The 27318-nt window shown below is 46.7% G+C and overlaps 1 long non-coding RNA gene across 1 annotated transcript; it reads right to left on the bottom strand.

Annotated features, from left to right (window-relative positions):
- Nucleotides 1-241: 241 nt before the first annotated feature.
- On the bottom strand, nt 242-19166 carry LOC140074988 (uncharacterized). Its single transcript, XR_011849324.1, has 3 exons — nt 18814-19166; nt 16309-16454; nt 242-851 (listed from the first exon to the last, which is right to left on the bottom strand). It is a non-coding gene; the product is annotated as an uncharacterized lncRNA (long non-coding RNA).
- Nucleotides 19167-27318: the final 8152 nt, after the last annotated feature.

A 27318-nucleotide genomic window follows, 5' to 3' on the forward strand; every position in this document is an offset into this window, starting at 1 on the left:
TCCGGTCCGGACTGGTTCCCAGCGCTTCAGCCACACGCTTCCTAGCAGCACGGCAGCCAGACCAGCCGCATCAGCCATGGGGAACTCCAGGTCTGCCGGATCTTCCACAGACACCCCTCTTCCTTCTCAGGATGAGTCTGGGGTGTCTGTTCCTCCTCCCCTCACGCCTTCCCCAGTGGTGGCAGTATCTCCTGCCATGCCTATGGCTGCGGGGTCTGACCAGGGCCAGATTACGGGTCCCAGCGGTATGGAGCACCTCATTTAAGATGGGGCCCCCCAGCTCGGCAGCCAACGCGGGGCCCCCTTCCACAACAATATATGTGAAAAAAAGATACCACATAGTTATCCTATTACAAATATCAGCGCCATACTACTACCAGATAATGATACCACAATACTGTTACCAATTAAAACTATCATAAAACCAATATTCCAAACTATTCCAAAAGATGCCTCGAAACTGCAACCCACAGCATCACCACAACATAAAGAAAATACCAACATCCTGATACTGAACACAATACTCTGTACACAGACCAGTATTACCAATGATTTACCACATATAAACTCCATTTATTGATGAACTTGATGAACACCACGAGGAAAGGGCAATATCACTAATGACACCTCTGTACAAGGCCCAAATAATAACATTACATCCTGATTATCACCACTACATAATGACTGGATAATACTGCAATATTATATGATAACCTACACACGCAGACCAGTATGTACCAGCATATAGTAACTATATAGTAGTAGATCCCAGTCCTCAGGTGACGCCCCTGATGTTGTCTCTTCCCTCCTGTCTAATCTTCAGGGAGACTTCTTGCAGCCAGGACTCATCTCTGCAGGTTTATAAAACAGACCTGGTTGGCGTCATCCTATATACATATATTTAAATACCCCTTACAACACAACTGACCATACTGTGCCCCCACATATATCATATATACCCCTCACACTACAACTGATCACACTGTGCCCCCACATATATCATATATAACCCTCACACTACAACTGACCACACTATAACCCCCACATATATCATATATAACCCTCACACCACAACTGACCACACTGTGCCCCCACATATCATATATACCCCTCACACTACAACTGACCACACTGTGCCCCCACATATATCATATATAACCCTCACACTACAACTGACCACACTGTGCCCCCCACATATATCATATATACCCCTCACACCACAACTGACCACACTGTACCCCACATATATTATATGTACCCCTCACACCACAACTGACCACACTGTGCCCCCACATATCATATATACCCCTCACACTACAACTGACCACACTGTGCCCCCACATATCATATATACCCCTCACACTACAACTGACCACACTGTGCCCCCACATGTATCATATATACCCCTCACACTACAACTGACCACACTGTGCCCCCACATGTATCATATATACCCCTCACACTACAACTGACCACACTGTGCCCCCACATATATCATATATACCCCTCACACCACAACTGACCACACTATAACCCCCACATATCATATATACCCCTCACACCACAACTGACCACAATGTGCCCCCACATATCATATATACCCCTCACACTACAACTGACCATACTGTGCCCCCACATGTATCATATATACCCCTCACACTACAACTGACCACACTGTGCCCCCACATGTATCATATATACCCCTCACACTACAACTGACCACACTGTGCCCCCACATATATCATATATACCCCTCACACCACAACTGACCATACTGTGCCCCCACATATATCATATATACCCCTCACACTACAACTGATCACACTGTGCCCCCACATATATCATATATAACCCTCACACTACAACTGACCACACTATAACCCCCACATATCATATATACCCCTCACACCACAACTGACCACAATGTGCCCCCACATATCATATATACCCCTCACACTACAACTGACCACACTGTGCCCCCACATATATCATATATACCCCTCACACCTCAACTGACCACACTGTGCCCCACATATATCATATATACCCCTCACACTACAACTGACCACACTGTGCCCCCACATGTATCATATATACCCCTCACACTACAACTGACCACACTGTGCCCCCACATATATCATATATACCCCTCACACTACAACTGACCACACTGTGCCCCCACATATATCATATATACCCCTCACACTACAACTGACCACAATATAACCCCCACATATCATATATACCCCTCACACCACAACTGACCACAATGTGCCCCCACATATCATATATACCCCTCACACTACAACTGACCACACTGTGCCCCCACATGTATCATATATACCCCTCACACTACAACTGACCACACTGTGCCCCCACATGTATCATATATACCCCTCACACTACAACTGACCACACTGTGCCCCCACATATATCATATATACCCCTCACACTACAACTGACCACACTGTGCCCCCACATATATCATATATACCCCTCACACTACAACTGACCACACTATAACCCCCACATATCATATATACCCCTCACACCACAACTGACCACAATGTGCCCCCACATATCATATATACCCCTCACACTACAACTGACCACACTGTGCCCCCACATGTATCATATATACCCCTCACACTACAACTGACCACACTGAGCCCCCCATATATCATATATACCCCTCACACTACAACTGACCACACTGTGCTCCCACATATATCATATATACCCCTCACACCACAACTGACCACACTGTGCCCCCACATATCATATATACCCCTCACACTACAACTGACCACACTGAGCCCCCCATATATCATATATACCCCTCACACTACAACTGACCACACTGTACCCCCACATATATATCATATATACCCCTCACACTACAACTGACCACACTATAACCCCCACATATCATATATACCCCTCACACTACAACTGACCACAATGTGCCCCCACATATCATATATACCCCTCACACTACAACTGACCACACTATAACCCCCACATATCATATATACCCCTCATACCACAACTGACCACAATGTGCCCCCACATATCATATATACCCCTCACACTACAACTGACCACACTATAACCCCCACATATCATATATACCCCTCACACCACAACTGACCACAATGTGCCCCCACATATCATATATACCCCTCACACTACAACTGACCACACTATAACCCCCACATATCATATATACCCCTCACACCACAACTGACCACAATGTGCCCCCACATATCATATATACCCCTCACACTACAACTGACCACACTGTACCCCCACATATATATCATATATACCCCTCACACTACAACTGACCACACTGTGCCCCCACATGTATCATATATACCCCTCACACTACAACTGACCACACTGTGCCCACACATATATATCATACATACCCCTCACACTACAACTGACCACACTGTGCCCCCACATATATATCATACATACCCCTCACACTACAACTGACCACACTGTGCCCCCACATATTTCATATATACCCCTCACACCATAAATGACCACACTGAGCCCCCCATATATCATATATACCCCTCACACTACAACTGACCACACTATAACCCCCACATACATATCATATATACCCCTCACACTACAACTGACCACACTGTACCCCCACATATATATCATATATACCCCTCACACTACAACTGACCACACTGTGCCCCCACATGTATCATATATACCCCTCACACTACAACTGACCACACTGTGCCCACACATATATATCATACATACCCCTCACACTACAACTGACCACACTGTGCCCCCACATATATTTAAATACCCCTTACAACACAACTGACCATACTGTGCCCCCACATATATCATATATACCCCTCACACTACAACTGACCACACTGTGCCCCCACATATATCATATATACCCCTCACACTACAACTGACCACACTATAACCCCCACATATCATATATACCCCTCACACCACAACTGACCACAATGTGCCCCCACATATCATATATACCCCTCACACTACAACTGACCACACTGTGCCCCCACATGTATCATATATACCCCTCACACTACAACTGACCACACTGTGCCCCCACATGTATCATATATACCCCTCACACTACAACTGACCACACTGTGCCCCCACATATATCATATATACCCCTCACACTACAACTGACCACACTGTGCCCCCACATATATCATATATACCCCTCACACTACAACTGACCACACTATAACCCCCACATATCATATATACCCCTCACACCACAACTGACCACAATGTGCCCCCACATATCATATATACCCCTCACACTACAACTGACCACACTGTGCCCCCACATGTATCATATATACCCCTCACACTACAACTGACCACACTGTGCCCCCACATGTATCATATATACCCCTCACACTACAACTGACCACACTGAGCCCCCCATATATCATATATACCCCTCACACTACAACTGACCACACTGTGCTCCCACATATATCATATATACCCCTCACACCACAACTGACCACACTGTGCCCCCACATATCATATATACCCCTCACACTACAACTGACCACACTGAGCCCCCCATATATCATATATACCCCTCACACTACAACTGACCACACTGTACCCCCACATATATATCATATATACCCCTCACACTACAACTGACCACACTATAACCCCCACATATCATATATACCCCTCACACTACAACTGACCACAATGTGCCCCCACATATCATATATACCCCTCACACTACAACTGACCACACTATAACCCCCACATATCATATATACCCCTCATACCACAACTGACCACAATGTGCCCCCACATATCATATATACCCCTCACACTACAACTGACCACACTATAACCCCCACATATCATATATACCCCTCACACCACAACTGACCACAATGTGCCCCCACATATCATATATACCCCTCACACTACAACTGACCACACTATAACCCCCACATATCATATATACCCCTCACACCACAACTGACCACAATGTGCCCCCACATATCATATATACCCCTCACACTACAACTGACCACACTGTACCCCCACATATATATCATATATACCCCTCACACTACAACTGACCACACTGTGCCCCCACATGTATCATATATACCCCTCACACTACAACTGACCACACTGTGCCCACACATATATATCATACATACCCCTCACACTACAACTGACCACACTGTGCCCCCACATATATATCATACATACCCCTCACACTACAACTGACCACACTGTGCCCCCACATATTTCATATATACCCCTCACACCATAAATGACCACACTGAGCCCCCCATATATCATATATACCCCTCACACTACAACTGACCACACTATAACCCCCACATACATATCATATATACCCCTCACACTACAACTGACCACACTGTACCCCCACATATATATCATATATACCCCTCACACTACAACTGACCACACTGTGCCCCCACATGTATCATATATACCCCTCACACTACAACTGACCACACTGTGCCCACACATATATATCATACATACCCCTCACACTACAACTGACCACACTGTGCCCCCACATATATATCATACATACCCCTCACACTACAACTGACCACACTGTGCCCCCACATATTTCATATATACCCCTCACACCATAAATGACCACACTGAGCCCCCCATATATCATATATACCCCTCACACTACAACTGACCACACTATAACCCCCACATACATATCATATATACCCCTCACACCACAACTGACCACAATGTGCCCCCACATATCATATATACCCCTCACACTACAACTGACCACACTATAACCCCCACATATCATATATACCCCTCACACCACAACTGACCACAATGTGCCCCCACATATCATATATACCCCTCACACTACAACTGACCACACTATAACCCCCACATATCATATATAACCCTCACACCACAACTGACCACAATGTGCCCCCACATATCATATATACCCCTCACACTACAACCCCCACATATCATATATACCCCTCACACTACAACTGACCACACTGTACCCCCACATATATATCATATATACCCCTCACACTACAACTGACCACACTGTGCCCCCACATGTATCATATATACCCCTCACACTACAACTGACCACACTGTGCCCCCACATATATATCATACATACCCCTCACACTACAACTGACCACACTGTGCCCCCACATATATATCATACATACCCCTCACACTACAACTGACCACACTGTGCCCACACATATATATCATACATACCCCTCACACTACAACTGACCACACTGTGCCCCCACATATTTCATATACCCCTCACACCATAAATGACCACACTGAGCCCCCCATATATCATATATACCCCTCACACTACAACTGACCACACTGTACCCCCACATATATATCATACATACCCCTCACACTACAACTGACCACACTGTGCCCCCACATATTTCATATATACCCCTCACACCATAAATGACCACACTGTGCCCCCACACCACTACCATTACCACTGCATCATGTCTGAATAATACCGTCCCACCGCTACCATTACCACTGCATCATGACTGAATAATACCACCACACCACTACCATTACTACTGCATCATGGCGGAATAATATGACCACACCACTACCATTACCACTGCATCATGACTGAATAATACCACCACACCACTACCTTTACTACTGCATCATGTCTGAATAATATGACCACACCACTACCATTACCACTGCATCATGTCTGAATAATACCACCACACCACTACCATTACCACTGCATCATGTCTGAATAATACCACCACACCACTACCATTACCCCTGCAGCATGTCTGAATAATACCACCACACCACTACCATTACCTCTGCATCATGTCTGAATAATACCACCACACCACTACCATTACCCCTGCAGCATGTCTGAATAATACCACCACACCACTACCATTACCACTGCATCATGTCTGAATAATACCACCACACCACTACCATTACCACTGCATCATGTCTGAATAATACCACCACACCACTACCATTACCCCTGCAGCATGTCTGAATAATACCACCACACCACTACCATTACCACTGCATCATGTCTGAATAATACCACCACACCACTACCATTACCACTGCAGCATGTCTGAATAATACCACCACACCACTACCATTACCACTGCATCATGTCTGAATAATACCTCCACACCACTACCATTACCTCTGCATCATGTCTGAATAATACCTCCACACCACTACCATTACCTCTGCATCATGACTGAATAATACCACCACACCACTACCATTACCACTGCATCATGACTGAATAATACCACCACACCACTACCATTACCACTGCATCATGACTAAATAACACCACCACACCACTACCATTACCACTGCATCATGACTGAATAATACCACCACACCACTACCATTACCACTGCATCATGTCTGAATAATACCACCACACCACTACCATTACCACTGCATCATGTCTGAATAATACCACCACACCACTACCATTACCCCTGCAGCATGTCTGAATAATACCACCACACCACTACCATTACCACTGCATCATGTCTGAATAATACCACCACACCACTACCATTACCACTGCATCATGTCTGAATAATACCGCCAGACCACTACCATTACCACTGCATCATGTCTGAATAATACCACCACACCACTACCATTACCACTGCAGCATGTCTGAATAATACCACCACACCACTACCATTACCACTGCATCATGTCTGAATAATACCTCCACACCACTACCATTACCACTGCATCATGTCTGAATAATACCTCCACACCACTACCATTACCTCTGCATCATGTCTGAATAATACCACCACACCACTACCATCACCCCTGCATCATGTCTGAATAATACCTCCACACCACTACCATTACCTCTGCATCATGTCTGAATAATACCACCACACCACTACCATTACCACTGCATCATGACTGAATAATACCTCCACACCACTACCATTACCTCTGCATCATGTCTGAATAATACCTCCACACCACTACCATTACCTCTGCATCATGACTGAATAATATGACCACACCACTACCATTACCTCTGCATCATGACTGAATAATACCTCCACACCACTACCATTACCACTGCATCATGTCTGAATAATACCACCACACCACTACCATTACCACTGCATCATGTCTGAATAATACCTCCACACCACTACCATTACCTCTGCATCATGACTGAATAATACCTCCACACCACTACCATTACCTCTGCATCATGTCTGAATAATACCTCCACACCACTACCATTACCTCTGCATCATGTCTGAATAATACCACCACACCACTACCATTACCACTGCATCATGACTGAATAATACCTCCACACCACTACCATTACCTCTGCATCATGTCTGAATAATACCACCACACCACTACCATTACCACTGCATCATGTCTGAATAATACCACCACACCACTACCATTACCACTGCATCATGTCTGAATAATACCTCCACACCACTACCATTACCACTGCATCATGTCTGAATAATACCACCACACCACTACCATTACCTCTGCATCATGACTGAATAATACCTCCACACCACTACCATTACCTCTGCATCATGTCTGAATAATACCTCCACACCACTACCATTACCTCTGCATCATGTCTGAATAATACCACCACACCACTACCATTACCTCTGCATCATGACTGAATAATACCACCACACCACTACCATTACCACTGCATCATGACTGAATAATACCACCACATCACTAGCATTACCACTGCATCATGTCTGAATAATACCACCACACCACTACCATTACCTCTGCATCATGACTGAATAATACCTCCACACCGCTACCATTACCACTGCATCATGACTGAATAATACCACCACACCACTACCATTACCTCTGCATCATGTCTGAATAATACCTCCACACCACTACCATTACCACTGCATCATGTCTGAATAATACCTCCACACCACTACCATTACCACTGCATCATGTCTGAATAATACCACCACACCACTACCATTACCACTGCATCATGACTGAATAATACCACCACATCACTAGCATTACCACTGCATCATGACTGAATAATACCTCCACACCGCTACCATTACCACTGCATCATGACTGAATAATATGACCACACCACTACCATTACCACTGCATCATGTCTGAATAATACCTCCACACCACTACCATTACCTCTGCATCATGTCTGAATAATACCTCCACACCACTACCATTACCTCTGCATCATGACTGAATAATACCACCACACCACTACCATTACCACTGCATCATGACTGAATAATACCACCACACCACTACCATTACCACTGCATCATGACTAAATAACACCACCACACCACTACCATTACCACTGCATCATGACTGAATAATACCACCACACCACTACCATTACCACTGCATCATGTCTGAATAATACCACCACACCACTACCATTACCACTGCATCATGTCTGAATAATACCACCACACCACTACCATTACCCCTGCAGCATGTCTGAATAATACCACCACACCACTACCATTACCACTGCATCATGTCTGAATAATACCACCACACCACTACCATTACCACTGCATCATGTCTGAATAATACCGCCAGACCACTACCATTACCACTGCATCATGTCTGAATAATACCACCACACCACTACCATTACCACTGCAGCATGTCTGAATAATACCACCACACCACTACCATTACCACTGCATCATGTCTGAATAATACCTCCACACCACTACCATTACCACTGCATCATGTCTGAATAATACCTCCACACCACTACCATTACCTCTGCATCATGTCTGAATAATACCACCACACCACTACCATCACCCCTGCATCATGTCTGAATAATACCTCCACACCACTACCATTACCTCTGCATCATGTCTGAATAATACCACCACACCACTACCATTACCACTGCATCATGACTGAATAATACCTCCACACCACTACCATTACCTCTGCATCATGTCTGAATAATACCTCCACACCACTACCATTACCTCTGCATCATGACTGAATAATATGACCACACCACTACCATTACCTCTGCATCATGACTGAATAATACCTCCACACCACTACCATTACCACTGCATCATGTCTGAATAATACCACCACACCACTACCATTACCACTGCATCATGTCTGAATAATACCTCCACACCACTACCATTACCTCTGCATCATGACTGAATAATACCTCCACACCACTACCATTACCTCTGCATCATGTCTGAATAATACCTCCACACCACTACCATTACCTCTGCATCATGTCTGAATAATACCACCACACCACTACCATTACCACTGCATCATGACTGAATAATACCTCCACACCACTACCATTACCTCTGCATCATGTCTGAATAATACCACCACACCACTACCATTACCACTGCATCATGTCTGAATAATACCACCACACCACTACCATTACCACTGCATCATGTCTGAATAATACCTCCACACCACTACCATTACCACTGCATCATGTCTGAATAATACCACCACACCACTACCATTACCTCTGCATCATGACTGAATAATACCTCCACACCACTACCATTACCTCTGCATCATGTCTGAATAATACCTCCACACCACTACCATTACCTCTGCATCATGTCTGAATAATACCACCACACCACTACCATTACCTCTGCATCATGACTGAATAATACCACCACACCACTACCATTACCACTGCATCATGACTGAATAATACCACCACATCACTAGCATTACCACTGCATCATGTCTGAATAATACCACCACACCACTACCATTACCTCTGCATCATGACTGAATAATACCTCCACACCGCTACCATTACCACTGCATCATGACTGAATAATATGACCACACCACTACCATTACCACTGCATCATGTCTGAATAATACCTCCACACCACTACCATTACCACTGCATCATGTCTGAATAATACCACCACACCACTACCATTACCACTGCATCATGACTGAATAATACCACCACATCACTAGCATTACCACTGCATCATGACTGAATAATACCTCCACACCGCTACCATTACCACTGCATCATGACTGAATAATATGACCACACCACTACCATTACCACTGCATCATGTCTGAATAATACCTCCACACCACTACCATTACCACTGCATCATGACTGAATAATACCTCCACACCGCTACCATTACCACTGCAGCATGTCTGAATAATACCACCACACCACTACCATTACCTCTGCATCATGTCTGAATAATACCACCACACCACTACCATTACCTCTGCATCATGTCTGAATAATACCACCACACCACTACCATTACCTCTGCATCATGTCTGAATAATACCTCCACACCACTACCATTACCACTGCATCATGACTGAATAATATGACCACACCACTACCATTACCACTGCATCATGTCTGAATAATACCACCACACCACTACCATTACCCCTGCAGCATGTCTGAATAATACCACCACACCACTACCATTACCACTGCAGCATGTCTGAATAATACCACCACACCACTACCATTACCACTGCATCATGTCTGAATAATACCTCCACACCACTACCATTACCACTGCATCATGACTGAATAATACCACCACACCACTACCATTACCACTGCAGCATGTCTGAATAATACCTCCACACCACTACCATTACCACTGCAGCATGTCTGAATAATACCACCACACCACTACCATTACCACTGCATCATGTCTGAATAATACCTCCACACCACTACCATTACCACTGCATCATGACTGAATAATACCACCACACCACTACCATTACCACTGCATCATGACTGAATAATACCACACACCACTACCATTACCACTGCATCATGTCTGAATAATACCTCCACACCACTACCATCACCCCTGCATCATGTCTGAATAATACCTCCACACCACTACCATTACCTCTGCATCATGTCTGAATAATACCACCACACCACTACCATTACCTCTGCATCATGTCTGAATAATACCTCCACACCACTACCATTACCTCTGCATCATGTCTGAATAATACCTCCACACCACTACCATTACCTCTGCATCATGTCTGAATAATACCACCACACCACTACCATTACCTCTGCATCATGACTGAATAATACCACCACACCACTACCATTACCACTGCATCATGACTGAATAATACCTCCACACCGCTACCATTACCACTGCATCATGACCGAATAATACCACCACACCACTACCATTACCACTGCATCATGGCGGAATAATATGACCACACCACTACCACTGCAGCATGACTGAATAATACCACCACACCACTATCATTACCACTGCATCATGGCGGAATAATACCACCACACCGCTACCATTACCACTGCATCATGACTGACTAATACCACCACACCACTACCATTACCACTGCATCATGGCGGAATAATACCGCCACACCACTACCATTACCCCTGCATCATGACTGAATAATACCACCACACCACTACCATTACCACTGCATCATGACTGAATAATACCTCCACACCACTACCATTACCACTGCATCATGTCTGAATAATACCACCACACCACTACCATTACCTCTGCATCATGACTGAATAATACCTCCACACCACTACCATTACCTCTGCATCATGTCTGAATAATACCTCCACACCACTACCATTACCTCTGCATCATGACTGAATAATACCACCACACCACTACCATTACCTCTGCATCATGACTGAATAATACCTCCACACCACTACCATTACCTCTGCATCATGTCTGAATAATACCACCACACCACTACCATTACCCCTGCAGCATGTCTGAATAATACCACCACACCACTACCATTACTACTGCATCATGTCTGAATAATACCACCACACCACTACCATTACCTCTGCATCATGACTGAATAATACCACCACACCACTACCATTACCACTGCAGCATGTCTGAATAATACCACCACACCACTACCATTACCACTGCATCATGTCTGAATAATACCTCCACACCACTACCATTACCACTGCATCATGTCTGAATAATACCTCCACACCACTACCATTACCACTGCATCATGACTGAATAATACCTCCACACCACTACCATCACCCCTGCATCATGTCTGAATAATACCACCACACCACTACCATTACCACTGCATCATGACTGAATAATACCACCACACCACTACCATTACCACTGCATCATGACTAAATAACACCACCACACCACTACCATTACCACTGCATCATGACTGAATAATACCACCACACCACTACCATTACCACTGCATCATGACTGAATAATACCACCACACCACTACCATTACCACTGCATCATGTCTGAATAATACCACCACACCACTACCATTACCACTGCAGCATGTCTGAATAATACCACCACACCACTACCATTACTACTGCATCATGTCTGAATAATACCACCACACCACTACCATTACCTCTGCATCATGACTGAATAATACCTCCACACCACTACCATCACCCCTGCATCATGTCTGAATAATACCACCACACCACTACCATTACCTCTGCATCATGACTGAATAATACCTCCACACCACTACCATTACCTCTGCATCATGTCTGAATAATACCTCCACACCACTACCATTACCTCTGCATCATGTCTGAATAATACCACCACACCACTACCATTACCACTGCATCATGACTGAATAATACCTCCACACCACTACCATTACCTCTGCATCATGTCTGAATAATACCACCACACCACTACCATTACCACTGCATCATGTCTGAATAATACCACCACACCACTACCATTACCACTGCATCATGACTGAATAATACCACCACACCACTACCATTACCACTGCATCATGACTGAATAATACCACCACATCACTAGCATTACCACTGCATCATGACTGAATAATACCTCCACACCGCTACCATTACCACTGCATCATGACTGAATAATATGACCACACCACTACCATTACCACTGCATCATGTCTGAATAATACCTCCACACCACTACCATTACCACTGCATCATGACTGAATAATACCTCCACACCGCTACCATTACCTCTGCATCATGTCTGAATAATACCTCCACACCACTACCATTACCTCTGCATCATGTCTGAATAATACCACCACACCACTACCATTACTACTGCATCATGTCTGAATAATACCTCCACACCACTACCATCACCCCTGCATCATGTCTGAATAATACCTCCACACCACTACCATTACCTCTGCATCATGTCTGAATAATACCACCACACCACTACCATTACTACTGCATCATGTCTGAATAATACCTCCACACCACTACCATTACCTCTGCATCATGTCTGAATAATACCACCACACCACTACCATTACCTCTGCATCATGTCTGAATAATACCACCACACCACTACCATTACCTCTGCATCATGTCTGAATAATACCTCCACACCACTACCATTACCTCTGCATCATGACTGAATAATACCACCACACCACTACCATTACCACTGCATCATGTCTGAATAATACCTCCACACCACTACCATTACCACTGCAGCATGTCTGAATAATACCTCCACACCACTACCATTACCACTGCATCATGTCTGAATAATACCACCACACCACTACCATTACCTCTGCATCATGTCTGAATAATACCTCCACACCACTACCATTACCTCTGCATCATGTCTGAATAATACCTCCACACCACTACCATTACCTCTGCATCATGTCTGAATAATACCACCACACCACTACCATTACCACTGCATCATGTCTGAATAATACCTCCACACCACTACCATTACCTCTGCATCATGTCTGAATAATACCTCCACACCACTACCATCACCCCTGCATCATGTCTGAATAATACCACCACACCACTACCATTACCACTGCATCATGACTGAATAATACCACCACACCACTACCATTACCACTGCATCATGACTAAATAACACCACCACACCACTACCATTACCACTGCATCATGACTGAATAATACCACCACACCACTACCATTACCACTGCATCATGTCTGAATAATACCACCACACCACTACCATTACCCCTGCAGCATGTCTGAATAATACCACCACACCACTACCATTACCACTGCATCATGTCTGAATAATACCACCACACCACTACCATTACCCCTGCAGCATGTCTGAATAATACCACCACACCACTACCATTACCACTGCATCATGTCTGAATAATACCACCACACCACTACCATTACCACTGCATCATGACTGAATAATACCTCCACACCGCTACCATTACCACTGCATCATGACTGAATAATACCACCACACCACTACCTTTACCACTGCATCATGTCTGAATAATACCACCACACCACTACCATTACCACTGCATCATGTCTGAATAATACCACCACACCACTACCATTACCACTGCATCATGTCTGAATAATACCTCCACACCACTACCATTACCTCTGCATCATGTCTGAATAATACCACCACACCACTACCTTTACCACTGCATCATGTCTGAATAATACCACCACACCACTACCTTTACCACTGCATCATGTCTGAATAATATGACCACACCACTACCATTACCGCAGCGGTATGACTGAATAATACCTCCACACCACTACCATTACCACTGCATCATGTCTGAATAATACCGCCACACCACTACCATTACCCCTGCATCATGACTGAATAATACCTCCACACCACTACCATTACCTCTGCATCATGTCTGAATAATACCACCACACCACTACCTTTACCACTGCATCATGTCTGAATAATATGACCACACCACTACCATTACCGCAGCGGTATGACTGAATAATACCACCAGACTGCCACCATTACTACTGCAAAATAATACCACCAGACCGCTAGCATTACTACTGTGGTATGACTGAATAATACCACCAGACTGCCACCATTACTACTGCAAAATAATACCACCAGACCGCTAGCATTACTACTGTGGTATGACTGAATAATACCACCAGACTGCCACCATTACCACTGCACAATAATACCACCTAACACATACTCAATAAAAAACCAGTACCAAAAAATGCATTCAAATTAAAAATGAAATGCTCTGCAGATAAACAAAAATATTTTAATATAATTATATCTGATTACTCACTGTTTACTGTCTTCTTCATTACAACCTCATTACAGCCTCTATAGCGCCCCCTGTAGACTGGGATCTCTTCTTCATCCGGTGTAACTCCTCCAGCTGTGATAAATTCGCCCCTAGATGTCTTCAGCTCTTGGCAGCACATCTGTGCCCTTAAAGATACCTCAATTACTGACAATATCATGGCACCTGGATATATATAGACAGCACCTGCTTACTAAAGCTATATATGGCACCCCCTGCTATAGGCCACTCACTGTACACTGCCATTTACATTCATTTATATAAAGCTGCCCCTGCTATACAGCAACCGCCACTTAACAACTAAACCCAAAACATATAAATGACACCTACTCCCCTATACAGTGGCTCCTCTATATATAAATGACACCTCCTCCTGTCCCCTATACAGTGGCTTCCCTATATATAAATTACACCCCCCCCTCGTCCCCTATACAGTGGCTCCTCTATATATAAATGACACCTCCTCCCGTCCCCTATACAGTGGCTCCTCTATATATAAATGACACCCCCCTCGTCCCCTATACAGTGGCTCCTCTATATATAAAAATTACACCCCCCTCGTCCCCTATACAGTGGCTTCCCTATATATAAATTACACCCCCCTCGTCCCCTATACAGTAGCTTCCCTATATATAAATTACACCCCCCTCGTCCCCTATACAGTGGCTTCCCTATATATAAATTACACCCCCTCATCCCCTATACAGTGGCTTCCCTATTTATAAATTACACCCCCTCGTCCCCTATACAGTGGCTTCCCTATTTATAAATTACACCCCCTCGTCCCCTATACAGTGGCTTCCCTATTTATAAATCACACCCCCTCATCCCCTATACAGTGGCTTCCCTATTTATAAATTACACCCCCTCGTCCCCTATACAGTGGCTTCCCTATTTATAAATTACACCCCCTCGTCCCCTATACAGTGGCTTCCCTATTTATAAATCACACCCCCTCATCCCCTATACAGTGGCATCCCTATTTATAAATCACACCCCCTCATCCCCTATACAGTGGCTTCCCTATTTATAAATTACACCCCCTCGTCCCCTATACAGTGGCTTCCCTATTTATAAATTACACCCCCTCGTCCCCTATACAGTGGCTTCCCTATTTATAAATCACACCCCCTCATCCCCTATACAGTGGCTTCCCTATTTATAAATTACACCCCCTCGTCCCCTATACAGTGGCTTCCCTATTTATAAATTACACCCCCTCGTCCCCTATACAGTGGCTTCCCTATTTATAAATCACACCCCCTCATCCCCTATACAGTGGCATCCCTATTTATAAATTACACCCCCTCATCCCCTATACAGTGGCATCCCTATTTATAAATTACACCCCCTCGTCCCCTATACAGTGGCATCCCTATTTATAAATCACACCCCCTCATCCCCTATACAGTGGCATCCCTATTTATAAATTACACCCCCTCGTCCCCTATACAGTGGCTTCCCTATTTATAAATTACACCCCCTCGTCCCCTATACAGTGGCTTCCCTATTTATAAATTACACCCCCTCATCCCCTATACAGTGGCTTCCCTATTTATAAATTACACCCCCTCGTCCCCTATACAGTGGCTTCCCTATTTATAAATTACACCCCCTCATCCCCTATACAGTGGCTTCCCTATTTATAAATTACACCCCCTCATCCCCTATACAGTGGCTTCCCTATTTATAAATCACACCCCCTCATCCCCTATACAGTGGCTTCCCTATTTATAAATTACACCCCCTCGTCCCCTATACAGTGGCATCCCTATTTATAAATTACACCCCCTCGTCCCCTATACAGTGGCATCCCTATTTATAAATCACACCCCCTCATCCCCTATACAGTGGCTTCCCTATTTATAAATCACACCCCCTCATCCCCTATACAGTGGCATCCCTATTTATAAATTACACCCCCTCATCCCCTATACAGTGGCATCCCTATTTATAAATTACACCCCCTCGTCCCCTATACAGTGGCATCCCTATTTATAAATCACACCCCCTCATCCCCTATACAGTGGCTTCCCTATTTATAAATTACACCCCCTCGTCCCCTATACAGTGGCTTCCCTATTTATAAATTACCCCCTCCTGTCCCCTATACAGTTCCTTCTCATATATATATATATATATATATTACACCCTCTCCCGTCCCCTATACAATGGCTCCTCTCTATATAAATTACACCCCCCACTCCCCATACAGTGGCTCCTCTATATAAATAACCCCCCTCCACTAAACATTTGCTCCTCAACATATATAAAATACACCCCCCATATACAGTGACTCTTCTATATATAAATTACACCCCCCTCGTCCCCTATACAGTGGCTTCCCCCCTCTGTCTCCTATACAGTGCCTCCACCATATATAAATACCCCCCTCCACTATACATTTGCCCCTTAATATATATAAATTATCTTCTATCTTCCTTTCTGGGCCCCTGTAAAACAATAAAATAATAAAAGTTCACTCACCTTTCCAGACGATCCCTCGCAGCGCTGACAGGATGATCTGCATCCGGGCTCTTCATCTCCCTGCAGTGTGGAGACACAGACGGCGCGATCTATGAGTCATAGATCGGCCGTCTGTGGAGGACTGAAAGTGCAGGCAGAGGTCACTCTACCTGCACTTCTGCCACTCTATGGTATCTGTGCCTTAAAGGCACAGTACCATATAGTGTGTGCGTGTCAGTATGGGGCTGCTAATAGCGTTTAGCAGCCCCATACTTAGCAGCTGATACCTGCGGGGGCCCCTGTAGCATGTTCTTGTGTACAGGGCCGGATCTACAGCGCCAGATGCCGGGGCCCCATAGAGAGAGGGCTGAACCCGGGGCCCCATAGAGAGAGGGCTGAACCCGGGGCCCGGCGCAAGTGCTCCAGGAGCGCCAATGTAGATCCGGCTCTGGGTCTGACTCTGGCGATGGCACAGTTTTATCTCAGCCAGCAGTCTACCCCTCTGCCTTTTTTGCTATGCGCCAGGCCCCTGTTTTTCCCTTGGGGGCTGATAGTGTGCCAGTGTCCCTGCCCAATCCCAGCACGCTAGGCGCTCACCATCTTCTTCCTCCTCCCGGGACGACCGCAGGCGCAGGCGCCGCGGCTCTGCGGCGTCAATTTCTCAGCAAAGTGGCCGCTCCAGGTCGACTCGAAGACATAGGAGATCCAGGTCGTCCAGATGGCGCTCCCCGTCATCCTCGGGCGGTTCATCGAGCCCATCGGCGAGGTCTGGTCCAAGTCGCCGGGCACGGCATCAGCGGGACCGCAGTGGGTCATCCAGGGCGTCCGGCCTGGTTCCAGCAGCAGCGAGCACGTCGCCCGCGGTTGTGACCGCGGGTGCTCCTCCTCCAGGTACTTTTCAATATGCTGGGGCGTGGGGTGGTGGGGAGGGCCCAGGGGGGGGGGGTTCTGAGCTGGTAGCGTCATTGAAGGCTTTGTTAGACCGTTATACCCCCCCTGCGCCCGCCCCCCTCCCTCAGCCCCCCTCCTCTGGGTCAGCTGCCCCTCTGCTGGCGGGGATTCACAAGGATGCTGTGTTTTGCGGGGTGAGCCCGCTTGGGGCGCATTTGGATGCTGAGTTGAAAGAGAAGATTTGGTCTAATGCATATATTGACATCTGGTCGCTTGTGTCGGTTGATCAGAATACGGTGGATCGTGAGAGGGTGGTGGCTACTGCCCGCCCTCAAGACAGGAAGCCGAAAGTGGCTAAGACGATTAATAATTGGTTACAGGTAGAGATGAGCGAACATGCTCGTCCGAGCTTGATGCTGGTTGGAGCATTAGCGTACTCGAAACTGCTCGTTGCTCGGACGAATACTTCGCCCGCTCGAGAAAATGGCAGCTCCCGCCGTTTTGCTTTTTGGCGGCCAGAAACAGAGCCAATCACAAGCCAGGAGACTCTGCACTCCACCCAGCATGACGTGGTACCCTTACACGTCGATAGCAGTGGTTGGCTGGCCAGATCAGGTGACCCTGGGATAGACTAGCCGCTGGCCGCGCTGCTCGGATCATTCTGTCTCTGGATGCCGCTAGGGAGAGAGCTGCTGCTGGTCAGGGAAAGCGTTAGGGTGTTCTATTAGCTTACTGTTAGGCAGGAGTGATTCTCCAAGAACCCAACAGCCCTTCTTAGGGCTACAATAACGTTCTACTTTTTTTTTTTTTTATTTGCATCTATTACCATTTTGTGAGGAATTAGCAGGGGGACTTGCTACCGTTGTGTTTAGCTCTTAGTGGCACACATATCCATAGCAAAGACCGAAGTGGGAAAATTCAGTAGGGGTTGGATTTCTATTAGGCACTAACTCAGTGTCATCTCATCTGGCATAGTAGTGTGCTTTCATACTTGGCTAGAAAATAGCCATAGGAGAATCCAAACGGCTTACTTACGCCTACAGTAGCGTTATATATATTTGATTTCTGGTTGATCTGCTGGTGGCTGTACTTGCTGCAGTGCATCTACTAGCAAATTGTGAGCAATTTGTAGTGAGACTTGCGACCGCTGTGTTTTGCGCTTAGTGACGCACATATCCATTGCAAAGACCGAAGTGGGAAAATTTAGTAGGGGTTGGATTTCAATTAGGCACAGTCTGCCATTTGTCCTTTTTTATTTTACGTTTATTTTGTTTAATAACTCAGCGTCATCTCATCTGGCATAGTAGTGTGCTTTCATACTTGGCTAGAAAATAGCCATAGCAATAGGATAGCATCGTTTGGTTTTAAAAACTCAAAAACACAAAAAAAAACAAAAAACACAAAAAAAAGTAAAAAAAAAATTAAAGTTATAACTCTCATTTTAAAAATGTTTAACCCGAGGGCTAGGGGTAGAGGACGAGGGCGGGGACGTGGGCGTCCAACTACTGCAGGGGTCAGAGGCCGTGGTCCTGGCCGGGGTGAGACACCACCTGCTTATGAGGGAGCAGGGGAACGCCGCAGAGCTACACTCCCTAGGTTCATGTCTGAAGTTACTGGGACTCGTGGTAGAGCACTGTTGAGGCCAGAACAGTGCGAACAGGTGATGTCGTGGATTGCCGACAATGCTTCGAGCAATTTGTCCACCAGTCAGTCTTCCACGCAGTCCACCCATGTCACCGAAATCGCCACTCCTCCAGCTCCTGCACCTCGGCCTCCTCCCCCCCAGTCTGCCCCCTCCCAGGAAAATTTGGCATTTGAACCGGCATACTCTGAGGAACTGTTTTCTGGACCCTTCCCACAGTCACAAACCACTTGTCCGGTTGCTGCTGAGCAATTTTCCGATGCCCAGGTTTTCCACCAGTCACAGTCTGTGGGTGATGATGACCTTCTTGACGTAGTGGAAGTGTGTAAAGAGGTGTCCGACGAGGAGGAGACACGGTTGTCAGACAGTGGGGAAGTTGTTGTCAGGGCAGGAAGTCCGAGGGGGGAGCAGACTGAGGGATCGGAGGATGATGAGGTGACAGACCCAAGCTGGGTTGATAGGCCGGGTGAACACAGTGCTTCTGAGACGGAGGAGAGTCCTCGACCAGAACAGGTTGGAAGAGGCAGTGGTGGGGCCAGACGGAGAGGCAGGGCCAGAGCTGGTGCATCAGCGCCAAATGTGTCAACTAGTGAAGCTCCCGTGGCGAGGGCTCTTGCGGCGAGGGCTAGATTTTCAGAAGTCTGGAGGTTCTTTAAGGAAACACCGGATGACCGACGGACTGTGGTGTGCAACATTTGCCAAACCAGGCTCAGCAGGGGTTCCACCACTACTAGCTTAACTACCACCAGTATGCGCAGGCATATGAATGCTAAACACCCCACTCAGTGGCAACAAGCCCGTTCACCTCCGACCGTGCACACCACTGCTCCTTCCCCTGTGTCAGCTGATAGTCAGCCCCCTGCCCAGGACCCTGCCACAAAAACCCCATCGTCGCCTCCACGATCCTCCACAGCATCCACCAGCGTTCAGCTCTCCATACCCCACACGCTGGAGCGGAAACGCAAATATAGTGCAACCCACCCGCACGCCCAAGCCCTTAATGTGCACATCTCCAGATTGCTTAGCCTGGAGATGCTGCCCTATAGGCTAGTAGAGACCGAGGCCTTTCGCAACCTCATGGCGGCGGCCGCCCCTCGGTATTCGGTCCCCAGCCGCCACTACTTTTCCCGATGTGCGGTCCCAGCCCTGCACCAGCACGTGTCAGACAACATCATCCGTGCCCTGACCAACGCCGTTTCTGACAAGGTCCACCTGACCACGGACACGTGGACGAGTGCTGCCGGGCAGGGCCACTATATATCGCTGACGGCACATTGGGTTAACTTGGTGGAGGCTGGGACCGAGTCTGACCCTGGGGCTGGTCATATACTGCCGACGCCGAGGATTGCGGGGCCTACCTCGGTCCAGGTGTTTCAGGCCTACTATGCCTCCTCCTCCTCCCATCCCTCCTCCACCTCCTCCTCCGAACTACCATCCGTGGGCATGGCGCCATCAGTCGGTAGCTCTAGGCATAGCAGCAGTGCCGTCGCTAAGCGACAGCAGGCGGTGCTCAAACTGCTGAGCCTAGGCGATAAAAGGCACACCGCCCAAGAGCTATTACAGGGCATCACGGCGCAGACTGATCTGTGGCTGGCACCGCTGAACCTGAAGCCAGGCATGGTTGTGTATGACAACGGCCGTAACCTGGTGGCGGCTCTGCAACTCGGCAGACTGACACATGTGCCATGCCATGTGTTAAATCTGATAGTTCAGCGTTTCCTCAAGACATACCCCAATCTGTCAGATTTGCTCACGAAGGTGCGCCGCATCTGTGCGCATTTCAGGAAGTCCAGCACAGATGCTGCCACTCTCAGGGCAGCGCAGCGCTGCCTCCAACTGCCCGCTCACCGACTGTTGTGCGACGTGCCCACGAGGTGGAATTCAACACTGACCATGTTATCCAGAGTTTACCAGCAGCGCCGAGCGATTGTAGACTGCCAGATGTCAACTTCCACCAGAACTGGTAGTCAGGTCAGTCAGCTTCCTCAAGTCTACAATGAGGAGTGGACGTGGATGTCTGATATCTGTCAGGTGCTGAGTAACTTTGAGGAGTCAACACAGATGGTCAGTGGCGATGCCGCCATCATCAGCCTCACCATCCCGCTGCTTGGCCTGTTGAAAAACTCTCTGATCAGCATGAAGTCGGAAGCTTTGCGCTCGTCACAAGAGACGGGGGAAGAATATTCCCTTGTTGATAGCCAAAGCACCCTCAGGTCTGTTTCTCAGCGCATATCGGAGGAGGTGGAGGTGGAGGAGGATGAGGAGGAAGAGGAGGAGAATGTTGGCGAGACACAAGAGGGGACCATTGTTGAGACCTTCACTGTTCAGCGTGTATGGGCAGAAGAAGAGGAGTTGGAGGAGGAGGAAATGGACAGTCAGGCCAGTGAGGGGAGTGAATTCTTACGCGTTGGTACTCTGGCGCATATGGCAGATTTCATGCTAGGCTGCCTATCCCGTGACCCTCGCGTTCAAAGAATTTATTCCAGCACCGATTACTGGGTGTTCACTCTCCTGGACCCACGGTACAAGCAAAATCTTTCCACTCTCATCCCTGCAGAGGAAAGGAGTGTGAGAATGCATGAATACCAGCAGGCCCTGGTGCACAAGCTGAAACAGTATTTCCCTTCTGACAGCGCTAGCGGCAGAGTGCGTACTTCTGCGGGACAAGTAGCGAGGGAGAGTAGGCGAGCAGGCAGCTTGTCCAGCACTGGCAAGGGTACGCTTTACAAGGCTTTTGCCAGCTTTATGTCACCCCAGCAAGACACTGTCACCTGTCCCCAGTCTCGGCAGAGTAGGGCTGATCTTTACAGAAAGATGGTGAGGGAGTACGTAGCTGACCATACCATCGTCCTAAATGATCACACAGCTCCCTACAACTACTGGGTTTAAAAGCTGGACATGTGGCATGAACTGGCGCTGTACGCCTTGGAGGTTCTTGCCTGCCCTGCCGCTAGCGTCTTGTCCGAGCGGGTTTTCAGTGCAGCTGGTGGCATCATCACCGATAAGCGTACACGCCTGTCGACTGACAGCGCTGACAGGCTGACGCTTATTAAAATGAATAAAGCCTGGATTTCTCATAATTTCCAATCTCCACCAGGTGAAGGAAGCTCAACCTGAATAATTGATCCACTCCTCCTCCTCCTCCTCATTTTCCTCCTTCTCCTCCTCTTTGTACAGTAAAGCAGAGGAAACTGGCTATTTTTTGACAGGGCCCACTGGCTCTAGCTATAGTACTTTTAATTTTTTAGTGCATTTAATTTTTCTGGAGGGCCACCGACCCGGTCCTCTGTTTTAAACAATTTTTGGGAGTGCCACATACAGGCACTCAATCTATTCAATTTTTCTGGAGGGCCACCTACCTGCTCCTCTGGTTTGAAAACTTTTTGGGACTGCCACATACAGGCACTCAATCTATTCTATTTTTCTGGAGGGCCACCTACCTGCTCCTCTGGTTTGAAAACTTTTTGGGACTGCCACAATCAGGCACTCAATCTATTCAATTTTTCTGGAGGGCCACCTACCTGCTCCTCTGGTTTGAAAACTTTTTGGGACTGCCACAATCAGGCACTCAATCTATTCCATTTTACTGGAGGGCCACCTACCTGCTCCTCTGGTTTGAAAAATTTTTGGGACTGCCACATACAGGCACTCAATCTATTCCATTTTACTGGAGGGCCACCTACCTGCTCCTCTGGTTTGAAAAATTTTTGGGACTGCCACATACAGGCACTATCCAAATTAAATTGTCTCCATAGCAGCCTCCACACGTTGTCTCCATTGCTACCTCCAAAAGTCGTCCATATAGCTGCCTCCATACATCGTCCCTTTATCAAACGAGGTGTGTCAGGCAGAAATTTGGGTTGTTTTCATGGATTCCACATCAAAGTTGTTAACTTTGTCGCCACCCTGCTGTGTTATCCACAAAATATACTGGCAAACTTTTATCATTTACCGATATTATTTCAGCGCTTCTTGCGCATCTGTTTACATTCCCCTCACCCGGCATATCCTAAACTTATAAGAACGCTACTACACTTGATCTTATACAAAAGGTTCTTAGAAGTGCTGTTTGGGGAGTAGCCTAGAGACAGGGGCTTGGATTGGCGAAAGCTCGCCTGGCAGCGGAGCGCCAGCTCCATGCCAAGATCCAACTAACATAGTTTTAACTGCAGCACCTTTAATCTACTACTAGTTCACTGCCTCCATAATAATAATAATAATAATTAGAGATGAGCGAACACTAAAATGCTCGGGTACTCGTTATTCGAGACGAACTTTTCCCGATGCTCGAGTGCTCGTCTCGAATAACGAACCCCATTGAAGTCAATGGGAGACTCGAGCATTTTTCAAGGGGACCAAGGCTCTGCACAGGGAAGCTTGGCCAAACACCTGGGAACCTCAGAAAAGGATGGAAACACCACGGAAATGGACAGGAAACAGCAGGGGCAGCATGCATGGATGCCTCTGAGGCTGCTTAATCGCACCATTATGCCAAAATTATGGGCAACAGCATGGCCATGACAGAGTGACAGAATGAAGCTAGATAGCATCTAAAACATCTAATAATTGACCCTGACACTATAGGGGACGGCATGCAGAGGCAGCGGCAGCAGCGGCAGGCTAGAGAGTGGCATGGCGACATACCCTAAATGGACTCAGGCTTCAAACCAATGGGTGGCAGAGAGGAACCAAAGGAGGTGAGCAAGAAGCGCTCAAATAATATCGGTACATGATAAAAGTTTGCCAGTATATTTTGTGGATAACACAGCAGGGTGGCGACAAAGTTAACAACTTTGATGTGGAATCCATGAAAACAACCCAAATTTCTGCCTGACACACCTCGTTTGATAAAGGGACGATGTATGGAGGCAGCTATATGGACGACTTTTGGAGGTAGCAATGGAGACAACGTGTGGAGGCTGCTATGGAGACAATTTAATTTGGATAGTGCCTGTATGTGGCAGTCCCAAACATTTTTCAAACCAGAGGAGCAGGTAGGTGGCCCTCCAGTAAAATGGAATAGATTGAGTGCCTGTATGTGGCAGTCCCAAAAATGTTTCAAACCAGAGGAGCAGGTAGGTGGCCCTCCAGTAAAATGGAATAGATTGAGTGCCTGTATGTGGCAGTCCCAAAAATTCTTCAAACCAGAGGAGCAGGTAGGTGGCCCTGCAGTAAAATGGAATAGATTGAGTGCCTGTATGTGGCAGTCCCAAAAATGTTTCAAACCAGAGGAGCAGGTAGGTGGCCCTCCAGTAAAATGGAATAGATTGAGTGCCTGTATGTGGCAGTCCCAAAAATGTTTCAAACCAGAGGAGCAGGTAGGTGGCCCTCCAGTAAAATGGAATAGATTGAGTGCCTGTATGTGGCAGTCCCAAAAATTCTTCAAACCAGAGGAGCAGGTAGGTGGCCCTCCAGTAAAATGGAATAGATTGAGTGCCTGTATGTGGCAGTCCCAAAAATTGTTTCAAACAGAGGACCGGGTAGGTGGCCCTCCAGAAAAATTAAATGCATGAAGTACTATAGCAAGAGCCAGTGGGCCCTGTCAAAAAATAGCCATTTTCCTCTGCTTTACTGTACAAAGAGGAGGAGAAGGAGGAAAATGAGGAGGAGGAGGAGGAGTGGATCAATTATTCAGGTTGAGCTTCCTTCACCTGGTGGAGATTGGAAATTCTGAGAAATCCAGCCTTTATTCATTTTAATAAGCGTCAGCCTGTCAGCGCTGTCAGTCGACAGGCGTGTACGCTTATCGGTGATGATGCCACCAGCTGCACTGAAAACCCGCTCGGACAAGACGCTAGCGGCAGGGCAGGCAAGAACCTCCAAGGCGTACAGCGCCAGTTCGTGCCACATGTCCAGCTTTGAAACCCAGTAGTTGTAGGGAGCTGTGTGATCATTTAGGACGATGGTATGGTCAGCTACGTACTCCCTCACCATCTTTCTGTAAAGATCAGCCCTACTCTGCCGAGACTGGGGACAGGTGACAGTGTCTTGCT

Source organism: Engystomops pustulosus, chromosome 8 (assembly GCF_040894005.1).
Source record: "Engystomops pustulosus chromosome 8, aEngPut4.maternal, whole genome shotgun sequence".
Lineage (NCBI taxonomy): Eukaryota > Metazoa > Chordata > Amphibia > Anura > Leptodactylidae > Engystomops > Engystomops pustulosus.